Here is a 12,730-nt window from a genome sequence, read left to right as displayed (position 1 = left end):
GTAATCCCAGCACTTTGGGAGGCCGAGGCAGGTGGATCACGAGGTCAGGAGTTTTGGACCAGCCTGACCAATATGGTGAAATCCTGTCCCTACTAAAGATACAAAAAATTAGCCCAGTGTAGTGGCGTGTGCCTCTAATCCCAGCTACTCGGGAGGCTGAGGCAGGAGAATGGCTTGAACCTGGGAGGCGAAGGTTGCAGTGAGCTGAGATGGCGCCTTTGCACTCCAGGCTGGGAGACAGGGTGAGACTCTGCCTGAAAAAAAAAAAAAAAAAAAGCCTTGGTCCTGCCATACCTGACCTAGAGAATCAGAACTCTGAGGGTCGGAATCAGGAGTTTTTTTTTTTTTTCAAGTTTTTCCAGTGACTCTGAAGTATGGCAATTGACTACTGGTCTAAACCAAAAGGGAGACAGAACATTCTTCCTCAATTCCTGAACACTTGACTTCTTAGTCTTTTTTGGTTTTTTTTGTTTTTTTTTTTTTGAGATGGAGTCTCATTCTCTTGCCCACACTGAAGTGCAGTGGCGCGATCTCGGCTTACTGCAACCTCTGCCTCCTGGGTTCAAGCGATTCTCGTACCTCAGGCTCCCAAGTAGCTGGGACTACAAGCGCATGCCATCATGCCTGGCTAATTTTTTGTATTTTTAGTAGAGAAGGGGTTTTACCATGTTGACCAGGCTGATCACAAACTCCTGACCTCAGGTGATCCACCTGCCTCAGCCTCCCAAAGTGCTGGGATTACAGCCACTGTGCCCAGCCCTTAGTTAATTTTTTTGAGAGACGGTCTCTCTGTGTCACCTAGGCTGGAGTGGTGTAGTGCAATCACAGCTCACTGCATCCTCAACCTCCCAGGCTTAAGTGATCCTCCTACTTCAGCCTCCCAAGTAGCTGGGGCTACAGGTGTGCACCACCATGCCTGGTTAATATTTTTATTTTTTGTAGAGATGGGGTCTCACTATGTTGCCCGGGCTGGTCTTGAACTTGTGGACTCAAGCCATCCTCCTGCCTCAGTCCCCCAAAGTGATGCAATTACAGGTGTGAGCCACCGAGCCTGGCTGCTTCTTAAGTTTCTGCTTCGCATCTGGAGACCCTCTTCTCTACCTGAAGATTCACACAAATGTGCTTCTTGGAGCAAAATTGGTATGAGTGGCACTATTTATGAGACGCTTCTAAAACCAGCTACAAAGGTATTGACTAATGTTATCATCAGAAGGAGGGCTCAACGTGCTTTTGGCAAAATGCATTCATCAAGTGACACTGAGGGACACTGCACAGTGGAAGTGGCTTTCAAGTTGAAAGAGCAATTAGTATTGGCTGTGCACGGGCAGATGTTTCACTACAGTTGAGTGAACGTAGTCATAGGTTCTGTACAAAGCACTTCTAGTTAATGTGTGTGATTTATGTATGGAGAAACACCTAATGGAGTTTTGATCAACAGATGACTACAATCTGTGTTGCTTTTATTTCGTTGCTATTATTTTGTGAGCTCTGCCTCCGTGCCTACTGAGCCCAGAAACCTATATTCAGCAGGAGGGGTATTGCTACAGCAGTAGGAAGAAGGTACAGCTCTGAATGCCAATCCAGAGCACAGTTGGTCGTCCTCATGATGCCTCTTAACTGCGATTCAATGATGAAAGAAATATTACAAGATTTGCCCCAAATCAGTCACATCAGTGGAGTAGAGTCACATTTTATTTGGGGGCTCAGGGTCTAATCTTGGCATGGAAGGTAAAACACTGGGTAATCAGATTATCCTTGAAAGTTCCTCATGTTATTCTAACACTGAACCCAGCGGCAAACTTTTTTGGTTTTCCCTTGTGTTTTAACCATGGCCTCATTTCCCTACGGTAGTTCGGACCAAGGTTAGGTTTAAACGGAGATAACTACAGAGTTCATGAAGGGATAATTTTTCTTCTTCGTGGTTTTTTTTGGTTCTGTTTTTCCCTGTTCAGGTCGTTTAATGTATGTTGGTTATAATGTTCCACTCACATACCATTTTTCCTTTTCGTTGAGTTTTATTGTTTATTTAATTTGGTGTAGCACATTGTTTAGGTATGTGGGTCTTGGAGTCAGGCTTCCTGAGTTTCAGTCCATGTTCTGCAATGGATTAACTGTATGCCCTCCAGAACATTACTTAACCTGCCCAAGCCTCAGTTTCCATTTTTGTCAAGAGAGGGTAGTGTTTTGACATCATAATTAAATGAGTCAATACATGGGATCCCTAAGGGCACAGCCTGCTAAGAATATGTGCTCAAAGGTCAAAGTTATTGATATTTGGTGGTGATTTGTGGGAGATTGGGTGGCAGGCAGTGTTCAATCTCAAGAGATTCACACTACAACTGTGAGAGTCCTAAGTGCTTAATTAACATAGGTTTGCTTCAGGCTAGAGAGCACAAGTATCCCTTCTATGACTCCAGTTATTATTACTTGAATGTTATCCCACTGCAGCCTAAATGGCCGTGACATCAGCCTCTAGTTAAAGTCAGACTCAGAGTGAGCAATTGCTTATTCTTTCTTTGAACTCAGTTGATTGTGAAGAGGTAATGGGGCCAGTCATAGACGCTCATTCAGAGCATTTTAAGACCTCCTTGTTTTTATTCCTCATGGATGATATATGGGCAGATATGTTTTCATTAGAGGAAGTAAATGGCATTTATTATAATTGTTTCCAGGAAAATAATGTGTCCTAGTACATATCATGTATAAGTATTGCTTGAGCTTCTGATGGGATGGTGATATGGTCTAGACAATACACAAATATGATTTGTGTGAATTACACATAGAAATCAGCTGATCAGAAATCACCTGAACTGGTGGTTTCAACAGAGGCTACCTCATCTTTTGATTAGAGCACATAGTAAATGACTAACATGCTAAGCAGTAAATGGGGTGGCTCATTCAATTATAAGATCATTATTTTGTCTCTTAGAGTTCCTGCTTTTATGATTTCTGTGGAAATGTATTACTTGAGCCCAATCTACATAGTTTTCAAATTAGCAAGTGAGGTCAACTTCCGCAGGCCTCTCATTGATGCTGTGAAATCAGTTGGCTAGGTAAATTGGGCCAGATAAAGGGATGCAATGCATCAAAGCAGAGCCAGGTGTAAGTTTCTATGTTGGGCTGGTCATCCTGAAGCTCTCATAGCTTTCATGTCTTGCCTGGAGTCCCCTCTGTCTCCAGTATGTACATACACAGCTCTCACACCCAGCCTCTTGTCTAGGAGGTTAACTGTGAGACCAAAAAACACGCAAAAAACAGACGCTGAAATGGCTCCTCCCTACCCCACCCCATCTTACCCCACTCAGATTCTGACAGTACTCCCCACCCTTCGCCTGGGGCGCTCCACACGGGCCACACCCTCACACTGACTCAGGAGGGCTGGCTGTGGCGCTCTCTGGAGGCCTGGGAGTATGACGGCCCCAACACCGAGGTCTCTGTGCCCTCCGTCCCAACAAGCAAGGCAGCAAAGTATAATTCACTGGCTTGGTGACTCTCTTGAAATGATTTTTCATAAGACACGATGAGGATTATTCACATAGTAGTTTCTATTTTCTCAGCAGTATATAATATATATATACTTAATTCCCAAGGGCTTGCAGTCTCATGATTCTGCTGTTTCTGGATCTGTATCCACGCGTTGTTTCTGATTCCTTTCAGATAAATCTGATGCCAATGCCAAACTCATCATTGCTTTCTAACAACAATCTACTCATAACGTTAGTTTTATAAGCCTGGCGGGCTTTTCCAGGGGTAGAGTCTCATCACAGAGCATATGGCCTTTTGTATTTTGATGGCTTTACTCTTTCTCTCCACGCTTGTAAGTTTCATCTTCCTTTACTCTCCCCATTTGCTCTGAGGAGCAAACAAATCCCTCTCCTTGTGTGATACAGTATTGCTCTTTTCTTCAAGGCTTCAGTACCAGCTGTTATTTCTTGCAGGAACTCACTAAACCCAAGTGATCTCAAGAAAATATTTCCCAACGAAAATGATTTTTGCCCTAAGAGAAGTCTCATACCTGCTACTAACAAAAAGAATAGTCTCTGTCCTGTTACATACGTTAAAAAGAAATGTCATGGCAGCAACAGGTATCCTCAAAGAGACATATCCAGGGTACTCGAGGTTCACCAAGGATGAGGGGTCCACTCTGCTTGGGAGTTTAGGAAGAACTTCATGGAGGTGGTGGCACAGGTGTCAGGCTCTGGGAAGCGGGGTAGAGAATAGAGGTATAGTTTTGCTGACCTCAGCATGGGTCTAGCTTGGTTTCTCAGCAGCGTCATAGCTGAGGTGTCAGCTCTCAGGAGGTGGTTGCCCCAGACACATGAGAAGAGAGAACCTAGAGACAGGCACACCCATCCCAGGGGGCAGGGAGGATGCTCCAGAGCAAGTGCAGTTGCAAGCAGTGGCAAGTCCAGGCAGGTGGAGCATGGCATGCGGAAAGAATGGGAACTGATGCCAGGGCAGTCCAGTCAGGTGGTGGCATCAGGGAGGGCTGGCCAGGCAGGTTAGGGTGCGGGCTGGGGAGCAGTGTGTAGGGATATCACAGCAGAGCCAAGACAATCTGAGAAGATGTGGGCAGGCAGAAGAAACAGGACATAACTGAAAATGTGTGGGGTTTTTTTGTTGTTGTTTTCGTTTTTTTTTGAGATGGAGTCTGGTCTGTCACCCGGGCTGGAGTGCAGTGCTGCGATCTTGGCTCACCGCAACCGCCGCCTCCCGGGTTCAAGTGATTCCCCTGGCTCAGCCTCCCGAGTAGCTGGGATTACAGGTGCACACCACCACACCCGGCTAATTTTTTGTATTCTAGTAGAGACAGGGTTTCACCATGTTGGCCAGGATGGTCTCAATCTCTTGACCTCATGATCCGCCCGCCTTGGCCTCCGAAAGTGCTGAGATTATAGGCTTGAAGAAGGGGTTTTAAGAGCAAAGCTCCCCACAGGGAGGGAGGAAGTGGGACGGCAGAAGCTAAGGAGGTTGTTGGCCTAGAGGAACTAGGGTGCAAGCTGAGGGTTATCCAGAGCACAGGGTCAGGAGATGCTTAACCTTAAGGCCAACATCAAAGTGAAGTTGAGCTGTTAGAAGCCGGGCTCCTCCAGTTCTCTCTGATGAAGTTCAGAGGCACCACTGAGCCGGAGGGGTGAGTGCTGAGTGGGAGGAGACTCTGGCTGGTGGTCAAGGACAGAAGTTCAGGAAACTGAGTAGAGAGCCAGGCAAATCACTAGTGTCTTCTCCAAACACACCCAGCCATCACCTCTCAGCCTCAGAGACTCCTCTAATTCTTCCAGAACTTGGGGATGGTTCAATTCTTTCTTTTCCTAGACTAGCATCTTTATCATAATTTTAGGGCCTGATTCTAGGCCAGGAAGTACTCTTATTTTCTGACTTTAGGGATATTTCCCACTGGGACTGAGTGAGATAATGCAGGGCGAAGCTGTGCACTGTGGAATGTTAAGACCCTGAGTTCTGGAGCCAGAATGCTTGGGTTTGAATCCTGGCTCTAGCACTTACTGGCTGTGTGACCTTGGACAAGTTATTTGACTTCTCTTTGCCTAATTTTCCTCATCTGCAAGATGGGGATTAATAATAGTGCCTACTTCATAAAAAGTGACTGTGAAGATTAATTCAGTTAATTTAGTTAACATAAACATTTAGAACAGTTCTTGGCACTTAATAAACAATCAATCAATATTCAATTATTATTAGCTATTACTTCTCCAAATGATGAGGAGTCCTGAGGAAGATTCTGTGTGGATCTAAGGCTATTCTTCACTTGATAAAATATATTTTGAGTGGTTACCATATACCAGGTATTGTTCTAGGAACCTGGGATGTATCAGTCTACAAAACGAACAAAACGCCCTGCCCTATGTCATCTTTTTCTGTTGACTGTAAAACAGAAAGTGGGATTTTCAGAACTTTTGTCTATGGGAGTTGCAAGAATTCTTTTATATATATATATATATATATACTTTTCTGTATAATTGTTTATAAGACTTCAAGTAGCAAGTACCAAGCCCAATTCAAAGGCCTCAACCAGGACAGACCAGACCATATTATGACTACTTCCTTTCGGGAAACACTGATACCCTTGACAAGCCTCCTTTGAAGCAAATTCTTACTCAAAGCAGAGTTGGTGACATACTCTAGAGCTGGGCTTCTCAATCTTGGTGTTATTGGCATTTTGTGCCAGGTAATTCTTTATTGAGGGACTGTCCTGTGTGTTGAAGGGTGTTCAGCAGCACCCCTAACTAGATGTTACTCACTGGAGGTCAGTAGCATTCCCCCAGTTATGATAACCCAAAATGTCTCTAGATTGCCTACTCTCCTCTGGGGGCAAAATCCCAGTTGGGAAACACTGCTCCAGTGGCTGACCAATGCCACAGTGGACAAGGCTGCTTAACCCCAGCTGCAGAGACCACTGTGTTCCGTCTCTGTCGTCAGTGGAGCTTCTTTGGCACCCAGAACCCAAGAGCCCTAGCCGGTGATATTCTATGCTGTCCGCTCAGGATTTCTGCAATCTTATCACACAAACGGGTAACTCCAAGAGCTCTCTGACCCCGGGTCACTCATGACATGAGGGTGGGTTTGCGGATTAGGGATAGGAAGAGGGAAAGGCAGCTGTTCATTCTCACTACAGCAAGAGTCTCATCCAGCACTTATTTAGATAGGTAATTGAGTTCACTACACTTGGGGAGATAATCAGGTATGATTGGTGCGGCACTTTTTTCCTTTATTCTATTTGTCCCTGTCCTCCATGTTATGACACTGCCTGTGTTGAATTTACTCACCTGGGTGTGTTCTGAGGCTGTGCGATCTAACTCAGGAGGCCTAACAACTGGTCTTGAAGTTCCTAAAACCAATTGCAGACAGGGAGTATGCCCAGGAACCCTGTCACAAGGCAGGACTTAGCAGTGGTGGCTGCTGGCTCCAAGCTAAATTGGATTTTGAGGGCCCGGAGTGCCTGCATTCATCTACCACATCTCTCCATGGATATTCACTGAACCTTACATATAAGAGCCTAGGTCAATGTGCATTTCTAGAACGGTGGCTATTCTTCTAAGGTGAAGGCCACATAACTGAGTCATTTTAGAGTCAAAACTGAATCTAGTATTTATATTAGGACATTGATTTTGAGGGGACACCTGTACTTTTAATTTTTTAAATTAAATCTTACTTCTTTGTAAATTGCCCTTTGGAAGATGCGGGCATGCACAGCTCAAGGGACTCATTTCTTGCACATTTTAAAAATGGTTTTCCAATTCAGCTGTATGTTGCTTAGTGCTGTCCTTAACATCTGCACTTCTTGATCCTGCTTCTGATGCTTCTGGTTCTTTTTAGTAACTCAGCCCCTTTTAACAGACCTATCACAATATCATAGTAGGAGTGTGTGTATAGAGAGAGACAGACAGTGGAGAGTTTGTAAATTATGTGCCAGTGCTTGCTCTGAAGCCAGCTTGGTGCATGATGGTAGCATTCTTGCTTGACTTGGTCATAGCTGTTGATGCCTTAGAGGAATAGTTTGGTACCGAAACTCATTTTCTCTTAAAAACCTCCCTCAGTTATCTCTCATTTTAGTTTGCTCTGAATCATACAGCTTAGCTAGTTGAAATGGGAACCCTGTGGAGGTGATTTGCTCAGGTTTACTCAAGTCAGTGTCTCAGAATAACTGAAAAGCTTTCCATCCTGGAAAATGTCATTCTTCAAGTCACCTGAGTGGGTCCTGAAGTCCTGTCATTGCTTTGCCAAGTTCTTTCTTGAACTTGGCCATTGGTAAACTTGACAGAGAATCAGGTAGAACTATTTTCCCCCTCATTTCTCTGAACATTTATTGGCTTAGTGTATATGTTCTCCAGTACTGGTCCAGCCCAAAGCCCGGAGAGCTCAGGCAATGGGAATGATAGACAGTTGTTCGGAGGCTCTGTTCTCTCCCTTTCCCCAGACAGCACTGTTCTTGGCTATGCTTTCTCAATAGCACCTTCCTTCTCCTGAGAACGTTCTGTTCAAATGACATGTATAAGCCTGTGCAATCTCGCTTCACAGTATCTGTCTGCATCACTCAGGGGTTTAAAAATAGTGCGCTCCAAGCAAGACTTATATTCTCATTGCCTCACATTATCAGACCAAACACAGAATTGGATTCTGGGAGACACTCTGCAGCTTGATATTTACTCCTACAGCCTGAAATTCACAAGAAGGGCTATTTTCAAAATCCATTTTGTCAGACTTCTGGGTAGGGCCTTGATGAGCAAAGTTATGGCAGAACAACTGAGCCTGAAAAGGAGCCAATAAATTCAGAATGAAATGAACAGTGGAGCTCAGGAAAATACGGTCTCGTGAAGTTGAGGACAGAGTAAAAACATGGTCTCAGAATTGTCTCTAGAATAAGGATACTACTGGTTAATGATGACAGAGATAGAAAATGGGTAACATTTCCAAATAACTCAGCATGAGGGCCGGATCGGCCCAGCGTTCAGCTGACAAATTTCATGTGGCAGTGACTCCACCCTTTGCAGCTCAGCCCCACTCCTCCTTGCCCAGGCTCCTCCTTGGAATGGCTTCTCTCTGTCGCATGTCACATCGCAGCACCTCACCCAGGCTGGCTTTGGCCTTCTAAATACCCAGCCAAGTCCTAACTTTGCTCTTCATTGCTGTTTGCTTTTATTTGTGTTTTCAAATTAATTTTTCCATGGAGGTAGTTGCTGAAGATACTTTATAGAAAAATAATATATAAAATCCCATATGCCACAGGGAATTTTGATGGGTGAGTGAGGGCCCTTCTTCCTTCTCCACTCCTTCTTGTTATCCTCATATCTGTTTTCAACCAGGTATACTTGTGAGACTCCATTGTGTAACTCAAAGCAGAGTAAAGAGATTTTCTGGAATAGCAGTTGAGATGAGAATAAGCTCTATCTTTTCTCTAATTCTGAGATGAAGCACAAATGACAGTACTATTTCCTTGTGATACTTAAGATTCTAGCAACGGGCAATGGTCAGAATCAAGGAGACCTTGTGGGAGCCAGGCATAAGCGTAGCAGCCTTGTGGTCTGTGTAAGCCATGTGTCACAGAGGGAGGGATTTGGTGTGTGGCGAGGATTCCGGAACTGGGTAGAGAGTTGGCCTTGACGATTTTTAGGGTCCCTTTTAATATTATCCCTTGATATTGAATTTTCTTAGTAATTTCATAGTTCATGTGATTAAAAACACATTACCATAAGGTAATACTTCCAGTACACGTGGGTGTTTTTTTTGTTTGTTTGTCTCTTTTTTGCAACATTGTCAAACAGATCTTACCTAACAGATCTAAAATGTGCATTGATTTAAGGCAGAATTTTAAAATAATCAATTTACTTGGGACTAGCTACAGAAATTTCTCTCATTTAGAATAACTTCTAGAAATATGTAGGCAAGTTAGCAAAATGAGAGCCAAGAAACTGGCCTGGCACAGCCAACACTGACAATAACCATTCCTAGGCATGGTTTACACAGCACAGCTTCCTTTAGATTCCATGTGGTTGCAGTCTCCGTTATGAGCCAAATGATGGCTTCCTACTGCTCACTGTCAGAGGGCTGGAGCAGGTCTCTAGGAACGGCCATGGAGAACAAGTGGAGAATATTCCAGTGCCCACCGTATGAATCCTACTAATGCACAGGAAGCTCTGTGCTAATCCTCTGCTGAGTTATATGCTGCAGAGAAATGGTTTCCAAGGGATGACCATGGACTCTGGCAGATCTAGTCTAACCCATTGACATTCATCTGGGGTAAAATGAGATAAAAGACAAACAGTGATATTATTTCTTAGAGTTAATCTGATTAATTTATAAAATTAATTTAATTTATTCCAATTGGGTTCTTCCCATCTTTAGATGTTAATTGCTCTTTCATTTAAGAACAATGTAAGAATAAATGACAGAGTCTATTGTTCATTTGTTTGTAATGCCTATACTTGACAAAAGAAATCCTGTCATTCTCTAAAGTTTGTGTTGTTTGTTTGTTTTTAACTTCCACTAGCCTGGGAATCATTGTAGAGGCAGATGCCAACCAGGCTTTTGGGAAACAAGTCTTAAGGCTCACCATCCTACTGGCCCAAGCACTGCTGGTCCCTGACAACTTTATCAAGTCCTCCCAAGGCCATTGGTGCTTTGTTAAAAAAAGAAAAAAGAAAAAGTAATAATTGAGTTATGATCACATCTCCTTCTTGTCCTCCAAACATAATTTCTACTTAACTGCATTTTTCAGTGTTTTTCATCCTAGGAAACAAAGAGGCACAGGGCTCCTCTTGGGCTTATGTAGGGAGCTAAGCTGAGGAGAAAAGTGGAGGCCAAGAAACAACTGAAGCAGTGTTACAGTCCAGAACCGCATTCTCAGGGTCCACATGAAGTAAGTCATGAGTTAGGCCAGGTGCGGTGGCTCAAGCCTGCAATCCCAGCACTTTGGGAGGCTGAGGCAGGCGGATCATGAGGTCAGGAGTTCAAGACCAGCCTGGCCAACATAGTGAAACCTCGTCTCTACTAAAAATACAAAAATTAGCCAGGTGTGGTGGTGGGCACCTGTAATCCCAGCTACTCAGGAGGCTGAGGCAGGAGAATTGCTTGAACCTGGGAAGCAGAGTTTGCAGTGAGCCAAGATCGTGTCATTGTACTCCAGCCCTGGCGACAGTGTGAGACTCCATCTCAAAAAAAAAAAATAAAAAGAAAAGAAATAAGTCATGAGTTGGAAGTGTCTGGCACTCATTCCAGATGAAACAAGGAGTGGCCCCTTGGGAGTGGGAACCTGTGGCATCATTTGATGGGCGAGTCGGGCTGAGTGAGGTTGGCTCACTCGCCCCAGTGCTGGGAGGTACCACTTGCACATTACAGGCTTTACCTGTCTGATGGCTCAGAGAGCCGTGGGCAATTGCTAAGTGTCTGGGTGTAACCATTGGCACCAAGCCTGCTATGAGAAAACCTGAAAGAAGATCATGCAAAGCCGGAGCAGGAAGAATCAGAATACTACTTTTCTACCATGGTGTGGGAGACAGAGATTTAGGTTGCCTCTTGGGAGATAATTTTTGGACACTTTCTCTGCAACTTAAAAGGACTTGAGCGCTAAAGGTTTTTTACTTGACCCTGCCTTACCTAGAAGGCTTTGGTGTGTGGGGAATATTGGAGTCTGTTAAGTGGCATTGTGTTCTAATGTAATTACCATAATTATTTGGGCTCAAGGACAAGCCAATAAGGCTGGGTAGTGGGGGTGGGGGTGGTGATATGACTTCCCCTTAAGTGAGTGGCATTCTCCGTATCTGCTGTTTGGAGCGGGTAGGGGTAGGAGGCAAATAGAGAAGAATTTATTCACTCAGCTCCTTTTCCCATTGGTTACATATCGCTCCTGTGGGATTCATAGTGTCCAGAATTTCTGGGTTGTGGTTACAGGAGTTCCCTGAGAAGTTCTCAGGTGATTTACGCCTCAGCATCAACAGGGAAGCCAGGGCAGGTAGCAAAAAGTATGTGGCACTGGCATGAGACAGGTGCTATTGGGCGTGGCTGCAAGAAGTTGTTCCAAGTAAGTGGAAAAAGCCAAAGACCTCAGAGGGGTGAGGCCAAAAGGATCTGATGTGGTGCCTAAGGGGTATTTGATGCAGTCCGCCTCTTGCGCCACTCAGATTCAGTTGCACTTTCTAGTGTTTCTAGCACCACAACGAAAATATGGAGCTGCCTTTTAAAAAATTTATTTTTATTTATTATTTTCTTAGAGACAGGGTTTCATTTGGTTGCCCTGGCTGGAGTGCAATGGTGCGATCATGGTTCACTGCAGCTTCAAACTCCTGGGCTCAGGCCATCCTCCCGCCTCACTTCCTGAGTAGCTAGGACTATGGGTGTGCACTACCATGTGCAGTTAATTTTTAAGGCTCCGTTTTTGTTAGAACAAGATAGTCTCGCTTACTCCTTAAGAGAAAAAGTATAAGTTCAATGACATAGAGTTTATTGCAAGGTGTAGCCAGCCGCATGTCTAAGAAGACGAAAGCAAGAAAATCAGTGAAGTAAACTGCAGCTCCTAAAGTTGTAGCTGGCGCTGTGACCATAATTGATTTTCATCCTCTTCCTGCTGCACCCTCCATTCTAGAGTTCCCTTTTACTCAGCCATCACTGAACTGACCTGGAGGATTTGCCTGTTTGTTGACTCAGATTCTTATCCTCAAGGTATCCAGGACTCTAGGTTGCCTTGTTTTTACTGGGCTCTGGTACTTGCAATTGCCCATTTATCATTCTCACTGCACATGGAATTCCCAAGAGATGCCCCAATGCATCTCCCGGATTCTAAACATATTCTTCCCTGCTCCACTGTGTAGAAAAAAAAAAAAAATAGAACTTCATGTGAATCAGGGTGAATTACTTCCATGCTAGTATAACTCCTTCCCATGGTTGCTGGTCCACCAGTGTCTTGGTAGTAGTTATAGCTCCAAGTTCAATGGAACCCTTATTGTGTCCTTTGGTTGAAGTTTTTCCCCAAAGAACTGAGACTTCTAACCTGGCAGTGCCAAAGTTTGCAAGGAAGGGAAGCATAGATTCTATAAAGAGGACACCAAGAGGGATGGGGAGAAGGTCCATTTTTATTTGCACGACTGGGTTTCAGGTCCCAGGCATTCAAGCTATGAGGGATGTAGTACTCTATATCCATCCATGCTCCAATGTGTCTAGCACATTCTGGAGGCAAATATCCCAGAACCATTGGGGTTTTGAGCCTAATCTGACTCCT

This window comes from Theropithecus gelada, chromosome 4 (assembly GCF_003255815.1).
Source record: "Theropithecus gelada isolate Dixy chromosome 4, Tgel_1.0, whole genome shotgun sequence".
Lineage (NCBI taxonomy): Eukaryota > Metazoa > Chordata > Mammalia > Primates > Cercopithecidae > Theropithecus > Theropithecus gelada.
Note: the sequence above shows the minus strand (reverse complement) of the source record.